This window comes from Triticum urartu, chromosome 6A (genome assembly GCF_056163025.1).
Source record: "Triticum urartu cultivar PI428250 chromosome 6A, HENAU_Tu73, whole genome shotgun sequence".
NCBI classification, from domain to species: Eukaryota; Viridiplantae; Streptophyta; class Magnoliopsida; order Poales; family Poaceae; genus Triticum; species Triticum urartu.
This window is the reverse complement of record NC_141878.1, coordinates 296,890,133-296,901,603: the sequence shown is the minus strand read 5'-3', so window position 1 is coordinate 296,901,603 and position 11,471 is coordinate 296,890,133.

Here is an 11,471-nt window from a genome sequence, read left to right as displayed (position 1 = left end):
CCATGTAACCGTGAGGGTCGGCTCTGATACCAACTTGTAACGCCCCGGACACACCCGCCGGTGGTCGTTACTCCTGGCGGGATCTTGACTAGCCCCACAGATCAATAGTAGTCTTTTCTGCGCACTTTGTCCTCACTCGTGCGCAACCGGGAGCAACTTCTCGGGCAGTCACCCATCCTGAAATTTCTCCAAGCTGAGCACGCTTAACTTTGGAGTTCTGTCCGAATGGGCTCTCGGAAAAGAAGGAATTCCTTATTGATATCACTGTTCAAGAATTCACCCGATTAATCAGTTAACGGGCCAGTTAATCGCTAGTCATAGCATGGCCGAATCGAATAACACCTATTCGTCGCGTTAACTTGGCAGGCCGATTAATTGGCCAGTTAGACCAATTAATCAGTTGTCGTGCCGATTAATCCTTGCTGGCCCATTAACGATGGGCAAACAAAGCCCAAAATTTTGGCCCATAACCCCTTCCGGCCCCATGCCGCTCCTTAATAGATAGGATTAATAATTTTACCTCCTCTCTATGCTTTTCATATGTGCATGGCAGCATATTTTGGTATACTACGTAGTTAGGAGCATGAGAGTATGGTATAATACATTAAAAAAATCTAGAATATGTTGGCAAGTTTCTATTCAATCTATCGATTAATGGTTGACCGATTAATCAATTAATAGGCCGATTCGGTGATTAATCGCTACTCCTAAACTGACCGAGCAGCTACCAGTTAACGATTTCTTGAACATTGATTGATATGAGTAGTCTATCATCCCTATTAAGCCAGGCTATCATAGGTCGTTGTCTGGCATGCTTGGAATAACTAATGGTAGATGGGTGAGGACTAGATCTTCGCAGAGTGTCACGGCGGTGCGTTGCCGCTTGGGTTATATGCAGCAATCCGTTAGCTGGTGGTGGGAAACTAGTGAGGGAATAGGCGTGGATTTTACAGTTCACCCATGTGGAGCGCGGGAAGACTAAGTGGAGCACACATACAACCAGAATACCGTATCCGGTGCCACGTGTTTTTTATCACACAAGTGTTAACATAAGGAAATGCATGTGTAACTTACTAATCATCGGACACGAGTACTTGCAGATGCATCGTGTGCGATACTCCTAGCCACCGCAAGCAACTAGTTTGCATTTTTCAAAGTTTTTTGTACACATAGAATCACACACGAGCTAACTGTATTAACCGTCTGTGTTGTAAATTCTCATCGCAAACAGTTCATCCGAGTCGGCTGTTTGCCAAGTATCACACACATCTTGTTAAGTTGGACCGTTTCTGTTGAGTTCGCTAATCGAAAATAGTTCATCCGAGTGAACCGTATGCCCTATATCACACACACCTTGATATGGCTAACCATTTATGTTGCACTCCCTAATAGCAAACGGTTCATCGGAGCGAACTATATGCTGTATATCGCACACACATTGACATGGCTGCCCGTTTCTATTGTTCTTCCTCATCGCAAACAGTTCGAACGGGTTAACCGTGTGCCCTGCATCGCACACGCAACTAAAATCTGAACCGTGTTTGATGCATCCTCCATCGCAAACGTTTTGCACCTTTTTTGACGGTTATTTTATATCCCCGTTTGTGATAAATGCATCGTACACTGTTTTGTCAAAGGGTCTCTGATCGTAGTGTCACGTTAGCAGCATCATGCAGTAGTGATCATACGACTAGTGGACTTTAATCGGGATTAAACGGGACCCAGTTGACATCCCTAGTTGAAAGGGAGTGTACCACCTCTATATTTAAGTTGCCAAGGCATCTAAGAAGTTGAAATAATCTGAGAAAGCACTTAACAGTGTGGCATCGTATAAAATACGAAGACAGTCTTGTAATGAAGTTCATAGGAAAAGTTAAGGACTCAAACGAACTAGGCATGCATTTCTTAACGATAGTACAACAGGCACTGCTGACATATTGGCCAACTCAGGTATAGCCTAACAAGTAACAAACAAGCATTCAGATCAAGCAATACAACAAAGCAGGCAACTGAACTATTTGTAATTCTGTAGGATTACAGGTTGAGGGCACAAGCAAAGAAAGGAGCCCCCACGCATTACATTTCACATGTACTAAAACACACTGGCTTACCATATGTTGCTGTGAAGCCTCGCTGCTGTTGCAATGTTCTTTGAAGATATCGTCAGCATCTCATAGTTGCAAATCTAGTTGTTGTAGTTTATTCTGCACCCTCTATTTAGGTAAAATTAATTTTAGTCACATGCACTGGTTCAAATTGATCATCAATGGTTCATCTAAACTAATGATAGAAGGGTGTGTGTGCTTACATGACAATATATGTGCTTCACTATATCTTTATGCTTGTTCGAGGTGCCAGCCCCAAAAGAACAAATATTTTGCTTGATGGGGTTGGCAGCTCCATAATTAATAGAAGCATCAAATTAGTCATGCAACTTGGGATGATCAAGAACACACAAAAAAGTAATGAACAGAGGCTCAGAGCAGTGATGTAATAGCTAGCATCAGAAAATGTAGGGTAAAACAAACAAAAAGCAGCGGAACCACATGCTAGTTTGCTGATGTGTAATTAAGCATAGAGAACATGAAGCAGTCTAATGGAACCAACAAGTGGCATCAGAACAACACCATTATCATAAATATAGCATGAAAGAAGTAAAATAGTAGTCAGTGATATCTAGGAAGTACAGTAATACTTAGGACAAAACTAAAGCATTGTAACTATATGTGCATTGGTTTGTAATTTAGCACATGTAACATGTTCACTGCCAGAAGTATGGCCCTATAGGTGCAAGCAGAATAACGCATCTCATGAAAAATTGAATGATGCCCTGAAGAAATTCAAAGGTGCGGTGCTTATGCTAAGAAAGTGAACGTAGGCGCCGGCCGTTGGATAATAGTACCTGTTTCTCGGCGGCGTATGGGTATCGGTTAAGCAGATCCGGTGCGGTGGACCATGATGGCGGTCAAGGAGATCTAGAGCGGTGGACAAGCCAGTCGCTGAAGCAGCTCCGGTGAAGTGGTGAGTTGGCAGTCGGGGGTTCCAAGGTGTAGAAGGTAGATCCGGCGGGGTGTGAGGTCCGCTGCGGCGGAGGACTAGATTCGACGGCTTGCCGTGGTTGGGGGGCGGGAAGGGGAGGGGCTCTGGGGAAGAATGCTGGGGGCAAAGAGGGGAAAACAATGGAGTTACCAAAGCAGACCTTTTCCGTTCATGTGGCAGGGGTAAAACAGGAATATCGGAGGGCTAAACTTTCATTCGCGAGATATTTTGATGTGAGCGGGAAATTTGAAAGCTTTTGGCGCCTGAAATTATAAGTGTTCTGCTCTTGTACGGCCGACTATGATATCATGGCCGAGAATTTATTTGTTTTGCATGCAAAAAAAGTGCAAGTTTTGAAAATCAATGTCTCCAACTCAAAACTTAGATTGTCCATTCAATTCAAATATGGATCATTGAGCTAGTACAAGCAAATACCATCATACTGTCCAATTCAAATGAAATTCCAAATGTGTTTATCCTAAATATGATGACAAAAGCAAAAATGTGTATGTGTATGAATAAATTGGATGATTATAAAGTTTGAACATGTCCGTATGTGTATATCTCTAGGTTTGATATATGAATTTGAAATCATGAAATCCCGGCTTAAAAAATATACCTCCGTTTAAATGAATTACAAAAGCTAATGATGGAGTCGAATTCCAAAATTCCAACCTTAGGTTTCTAATTCTGGTACATCAAGGTATATCACGCATGTTCAAAAGTATCGTTATCTCATAGTCCAAACTGCGAAACAAATTGATCAACCATGAGTGCACACACTATTGACCATATATATCTCAATTACGCTAAAGTCCCTCAAATATAGACACCTCACTCTTTATCTGAATCCAACCCCCACCCCCCAACACACAAGTCGTTCTCTCCCCCATACACGAACACACGAGCACATTAACACCCCTATCTTCTAAAGTCTGGACCCCAATATAGGCCGCTATCACTTTGTCTCTCGGGCATGCACACATCTCTTCCCCCACTATATAGGTCTCCCGGCATCTCTCTTTCCCAAGCACACACACTATGTAGAGTGTATCTTTCCCATACACACAAAACGTCGCTCCAAACGTTTGTCTCCCTAGTTACGTGGTTCTCGCACACTCACCTCACACACCACCCCCCTGCAAACAAGCACACTTTGTCTCCTTGTGCACCACAATCCTCTTTCTATCTCTCCCACATGCGGACCTGCCCCAGCTCCTTCCCTGTATACATATATGCCGTGACTCTTTCCATAGCTCCCTAATGTATCATCATTCTCAATCTCCCACATTGTTCTCTACACCATCTATTCTAGATCTCTCATGAAGTCCCTATCACACACACGATGACTCGCTTCCCTTGCGTCTTCATACATAGGCCACTTTTGAACAACATCAACATTGTCCCCTATCTATACGCCACTTCTGCACACAAACAACCCCTCTCTCTCCCCCTCTCTTCCTCTCCCGCTACTACACATGCCTTTGTCTCTCTTTGAAACACATGTCACACCATTCCCCCTTCCCTATACTAGGTTTACATCATTAGTGGTCTCTCTACTCTACATACGCACACTCCCTCTCACACACAAACGCGCGCACAAACACACACAGACACGCACAAACACCCATCTATCTGGATCCTTCTTTTAAGACACACACACTTGCATATTCTCTCCAGCTCTAGGTATGTATGTATCCTCCTCTCTCTAGCTCAGATGCACACCAAAGTTATCCATCTCTCTAACTCACACTCTCTCCCCATGTCCGCATGTGTATCTCACACACTCACTCTCTAATTATGTCTATGTGTCTCCATGTTACACAACACAAAGCCCCATGTACATGTCTCTCTCTATCCTCCACACACATAGACACAAAGAATCTCCTATCATCGCCTCAGTCTCTACACATATCACACATGCACACTGTCTCTCTCTCTCTCTCTCTCTCTCTCTCGCAAACACGCTCAACAAGGGTTTCCCCGTGAATAACTTAGTGTCTATCTATCAACAGTCGTGGCAGTACGGTGAACACGAGACGTGAAAAATAATAAATCTACACACGCGTAGACCACGTAGTATGACTACTAGGACTATAGCAAGCCGAAAGCGCGCCGCTGTCACCCCCTCCTTATCGGCGACGGGAAAACCTTTGTTTTACACAGTAGAGAAGTCATTGTGCTAAGGCCCCACATGATGAGCCGTTGAATAGAATGTAGATCCTAGTTCACAGAAACAAGTATCGATAATACATTTGTATCTCCATACTTATATTTCTTCTCTTATAAAAAACCGAGTTGGTGATGATGGTACGCGTGCCATCTTGCAATATAGACCGTCCGATCTATATCTGATGGATAGAAATTAAGCTAAAAGATACCTGCACCTCTCTCCACATTTGCAGACAAGGCCTTCCCTCGTTCATCCTTATCTCCAACAACCTCATTGTTGAGCGATTAAAAAGGAAGCCTCTGGAACAAACTGGCATGGTGGTCGATGTTGGCGTCGTCCATCCCCATGCCTTCGCTCAGTCGGACCACCAATCACCACCACGCCCCACTCCTCTTCACCTTATCTCCTCTTTCTCGAGATATCATTAGTTTTTACACATGGGATTACTCCCGCATGGGTCAATCACAACAAGTGTTTTATAAAAAAATGCATCTTGATGTTCCGTGCAATGCATGGACATCTTGCTAGTACTCCTACGTAAGACTTAGTTGGCGATGATGGTGTGTCTGCCATCTGTCATTTCTGACCATTAGATCTACATGTAATGACTGTGAGGTAAGTTCTTGCCTTTTCTCACCAACATCCCACTTCTCTACCAATTTGCAGAAAAACCCATTATTATTATCTTAAAACCAACCACATCCCTCCCTCACCTCACCAAAACAGTCCAAGGAATATATTCTGATTGAAACATAATATATCTCTAGTGATATATGTATATCAAAATTAGAGTGTTTTCTATCAAGTTTGTGAATAAGTATTATTCTAATTATGATCCGTTGCAACACACATGAGCATTGCTAGTATTTCCAACCATGCAAACAATGCTAGTATTTCCATAGTTTCGAGTTTTCCATCAAGATATTAGTCACTCATGGTTGATATTTAGTTTCAGTCACGTACACGTAGGCACTATGTAACTAGCCTTGCTTATTGGATTCCAAAGCTTAACTTTCACTCCTACTTACAGTATGTAGAGTATTTAACAAAAAACTACCACTTTCAACCAGCCCTAGGAAGAAACTATTGCACAAAAATAGCAAAACCATACACAAAATTTCTTAATCCGCGCCAAAAACTACTACCTAGTGTCGATTAGGCTCGTTTAAAACCGTTTATGACAGGGTTGGCCCACACGTCTGTGCTGACGAGGCAGCTTAAACCAACACATTTTGTTTGACCGTTGACACGAGGGACCCACATCTGACCTTCTATCCTGTTATTCCCCCTCAAATCATTATTTTTCCTGAACATTACTTCAAACAGTACTGATGCGTGTTCGTTGGTGGCGCCGGTGATGAGCGAGTTGGCCGCCGCTCCGCTGGACGGGCCGGACGCCACACTGGCCACACGAGAGCAAGCCGCCGCGCTAGCCTTCGCTCGAGCCAGATGGCTGGCCTTGGCGCGGTGCGTGCGAGCAAGCCGCCGCACCGCAGTGCCAATCTAGCTAGCAAATCTTGCAGACAAGCAACTGGATGCATCCAGCAGGGTGTGTGCTATCTTGGCTAGCTAGCGGCCGCGGGCGCCGGACGGAGTTGGCATCCGGACTGCCGCAAGATGGGCTCCGCACCGCCGACGGTTTTGACCTCGCCTTCTGCCGGCGGTGGTAGCTGCGTCCCATGGCCGAGGGTGACTAGGTGGACGAGCCGAAGGTAGGAGGTCACTATGGGATTTTTGTGCAGACTGACATGTAGGTCCCACAAGTCATAACGCCTAACTTGCCGGTCGAATAGAAGGCGTTGACTTATGGGGCAACATGAGTTGAAACGTGCCTATAACTGCAATTTGTAGAGTAGTCGTTTCTTGGTAGGGCTGGTTGGTAAGGGCATGTATAATGGTTGATAAGGTAGTCTTATCTTAAGTCTGCCACGTATGCAAGTGGTAGTAGTTTCTTAGCATTATTAGTGGTTTCTTGGCATTATTAGTGGTTTCCTATAAGGAACAATGTAGTAGCGACAAAAGGCGATTCTAGGTTGCATTGTACTCCAACGAGTACTATTAATGGTCACGGGAGTGTATAGCTTGTTTTGTGGGGTCGATCCCAACCGAACGCACGACATCCTTTTTTTAAATAGTAACTTTGCTACAAGCCAATATTGTACACTGGTAGTTTGAGTTTTGAAGTCGAACGAACGTGTCGCACCACAATCTGGGTGCACTGGATAGCCCAGCCACGTGAATGGGTTTTCCTTCCCATCATTTCGTGGCTCGCGTGCTCACCCTAGCCGTGCCTCGCTTGCGGCTTCCTCATCAGCTAGTAGCATATTTAAACTAGTGCCTCCCAATTAAGCCCGAGGAGCCAGAAAATCCTGGCGCGGCATTGGCAACTGTGCAATATGGCTCTGTACGTAAAATGCTAGTACTCTACTACTCTGTAGCTTGTGGCGTTGCACGCATGGACTTCACTCCATTATCGGCTCTATAAAACTTGACGTGATTTTTTTGTTTTGAAGTGGAGGCAAAAGCTTTGCCTCATCTCATTCATAAAGAAGGAACTACTAACAAAGTTCGACGAGATCCATTACACCTCCACAAGTGGAAGCAAAAAGCCTAGTCTCGCTGTATCAAATAACTCAAATGTTCTACCACCGCAGTAACCATTGCTGATAAACATGCAGCTAGTGTGTGCGTGAGAGGAGCGGCTGAGTAGGCAAGCTACGCGCTTGAATAGAGCACCGAGAGTTCCCACTGCAGGTGTACTTTCCCTGCATTGATAGTACATTGATGGTTCTAGAGAATAGTAGTACCCTCCACTTCTAACTGTAGCTCGTTGGCCCTGAGATTCAAGAGTTCAAAACTGGTGCACTATAGTAGAAGTACAGTACATCACACTACTAGTTGAGAAAGTAGTACTAGTACTGCTACAGTACGAGTACGTAGTAAATAATAGCCTCACCCCTTCGCTAAGGAATGATCGAGGAGCTACAGTTGGAAGGAACGAGGCCCTGCGGTTACTATGCTCTTATCTCCTCCTCGCTAGTTCCCCTCCCCCCGAAGATAAGGAAGTTCGTCGCTGCTCCCATGGATTCGCCAGGCGGTTCTCCTCCTCGTCGGGGCTGGGAGACCTTGGATGATGATCCTCTGGGAGAAATCGCACGCTGCTCCGACGTTCTCACTGCCGCAAGACTCAGTGCTTCCTGCACCAACTTTTTCAAGACGGTGCTTAAACAGGCTTGGGAAAAGGCCATGCTTGTTGGTCTTCCATGCCTCCTCGAGGAGAAGGTTCTTCTATGGGACAATCCTTCGAACAATCCAGCGCTCCCTGGCCATGGTTGCATGTTGACTCCGCTAGAGTTGCCGATGTTGAGAGGTAGTCGGATTTTGTCCGATGAGCAGGTCAGTCATGGAGTTTGATCATGTAGTACTTAGTTATTCCATTTCCATCCCCTAATTTCTCCGCTGCCCACCGTCTTATATATAGGTCTGGGTCGGTGCCAACAAAGATTGGCTTGCATACCTCTGGCCGGATACCACCATCATTTTGCACAACAACCACAGCAGTGCGGCCGTTCCCGTAGACCCCTTCTCCACCATAGGGATCGGCCTTCCGGACTGGCTGGGCTTGAATACATATGATGATGCCTACATGAGATTGAAGAAGATAGCAATTGCGGACCCACTGACAAAGCAACGCGGCTAGGACGATTACTATCTCATTGCGGTGTTCGACATAAGAATTGCCATCAATGCAAGAGGCAGTAACGGTAGAGGCCGGCGCATGTTGGCTACGATAGATTTGTACCCCTACATGTTCAAAGACGTCGTGCGCTATCTAGGCCTCATCTTCGCGGTGACAAGCCATGGGACTTGTTTCATATGGTTGCCATGCTACGGTACGGGAGATTACAAACAGAATGCACAAACCATCATTTGCATCCCTAACGGTACTGCATTATCTTGCAGGGACCAGTCATCCCCCGATCAAAATAAGATCGCCGATCCTGGATGTGCATTTGCATCTGCGATTCGGTCTAACCTGGAACCTTGTAGATGACTTTGGCTTATTGGGATCAACTATCTTAGCAGTCGTTACCCATGGTACCACTGATGTGCAACATGGTCACACAATCTACCATGATCGGACCATCACCATCTACCTAGGTATTCCATTTAGTATTATATTTTTTAACCCTCTCGCCTTCTCTTTCATTGTTGTACTACTTACTAATAGTACTAGTAGGAGTACTTTTTACCTTGGAGGACGCGTATAGCTAGCTAGGCCCTTGAAGACTTGAACCCACTAGCTCCCACCATTTTTGTTTTTCCATGTCTTATTACTATCTCATCCATGTAGCCAAGAGTGGCTATATATAATAAGATGGTTATTTTACTTCCACTATACTACCGGAGTAGTACTATTTGCTGCACACTATTACTGACCGCCATATTTGAGCACAACATTATTATGCATGGACCTTGACTATGTACGTCACCATGTGTCCAGATCTGAGATGACGCGTGTACCAGATGAACGACGCCGAGTTCGACCCCCGTGATGCTACGTGGGTGCCAAGGAATACTCTTGGAGAGTACTCACTTTTCATTGGGGACAGCTACCCCATTGTGAAGTGGATGCCACCTTCTGTGCACGACACGAAGGCCTGTCGTTCATGAAGCATGGTTGTGTCTTCAGTGTGCACTGCCGGATGAATGACATGCTGAGACACGCTATCCCTGATTTATGCCGCTTCAGCTTGGATGAGTCTCCATCATGTGGAACTGGAGTAGAAACCTGCAACAGTGATTCCCATTGCCCACCGCTATGGATCGTGCCATCCATAAAGAACACCTAGGACTAGAACCTGGAGGAGGACATGTAGCCCATATATAATGTGTAAGTGGAGTTTGGTAAATTGTGAACAGTAGCGCTGTGAATATATGTAGACTAGTCGTGCACAAATTTATCACATGAAGTGGAGATGAACTTGTGTGGCATACTAGCATTTGTCCTTTAGAATTTATTACTAGTAAATGTGTTATGTGTACGTGCAACTTATGTTGTTGTTGCATGGGTTCCAACACGCTCTTTGAGAAAAAAATGTGGCACAACTTTGGATATAGGTGACGTGGCGGCATCATACAGTAGCATCGTTCTCTATAGTTGTAGTATACTCCTACTAGGACGACAACTCCTATAAAACCTTGCGCTTGGCTCTTTGCCTCTTCGGGAGGTTCAATAGTTCGTACTCGTGTGAACCTTGCACTTGGCTCTTCGCCTCTTCGGAAGGTTCAACAATGATGATACTACAATACAACATGCTTCTGGCAATCTGACATCGATTGAACTACTACACGTCCACCGCGAGGGCGAGGGCGAGGGAGAGGGTGCTATAGTCAAAACCCTCTCCTCGTCCTGCGAGCCACCGCGTGCCTGGGCGAGGGAGAAGCGTAGTAAGAGCAAGGATAATAGGTCCTAGTCAGCAGGCTATAAGCCATTCCAAGTCAGCAAATTCCCATCTAGAAAAGAGAGAAGGGAGGAAAGAGAGTGCAGCCGGCGCTTCGCTAATCGCTTGGCTATAGCGCAATGTATGAGAGAAAGGAGCTGCATGCAGCCCTTAAAAGCTGGCGCTGGTTCTCCCCTCCAATCAGGTGTGTCTCCCTCCTTCTTCATGCATGCCAAAATTAATTACTATAGCCGATGAGCCACTCCTCTATAGCCAGCCCTATTATATCAAACTTTTTCTTTGAAGACTATAAGTGACATGGCACTAGTATAGAGCCCGTTGCCGGCTCTTCTATTAGCCATGCTCTAAGCAAGCTTCTCCCAGTTCGACGAGTTGACGGGACACATCAAAGCAGTACTAGTACTAGTCCATACTGCGTCCTTTCCGGTTAATATGGCTTAATTTGAAACGAGAAAAATACACTGGCGGTCAACGTATGTAACAACACGCTCTTTACGGTCACTATATAGTTTTGCGGTGATTATATGATCACTAGCTCATTGTAGAGCACCGTATTACACCCTACTGACCGGCCACATACTCGACATGGCACTTTGTTGACTGGTTAAATTGTCACCTGGTTTCTGGGTCCCACCTATCAGTTGGCAGAGCAAAGAAATCTCTACTATATACTACTTAAAAAGAACGTAAGGTTCCCATTTCACCTTTCTTTTCACCACACCTTCGTCCAACCTTCCATGTATATGATAATCAATCACCTTAATTTACTTACCTTCTGAAACAATTCCACTTTA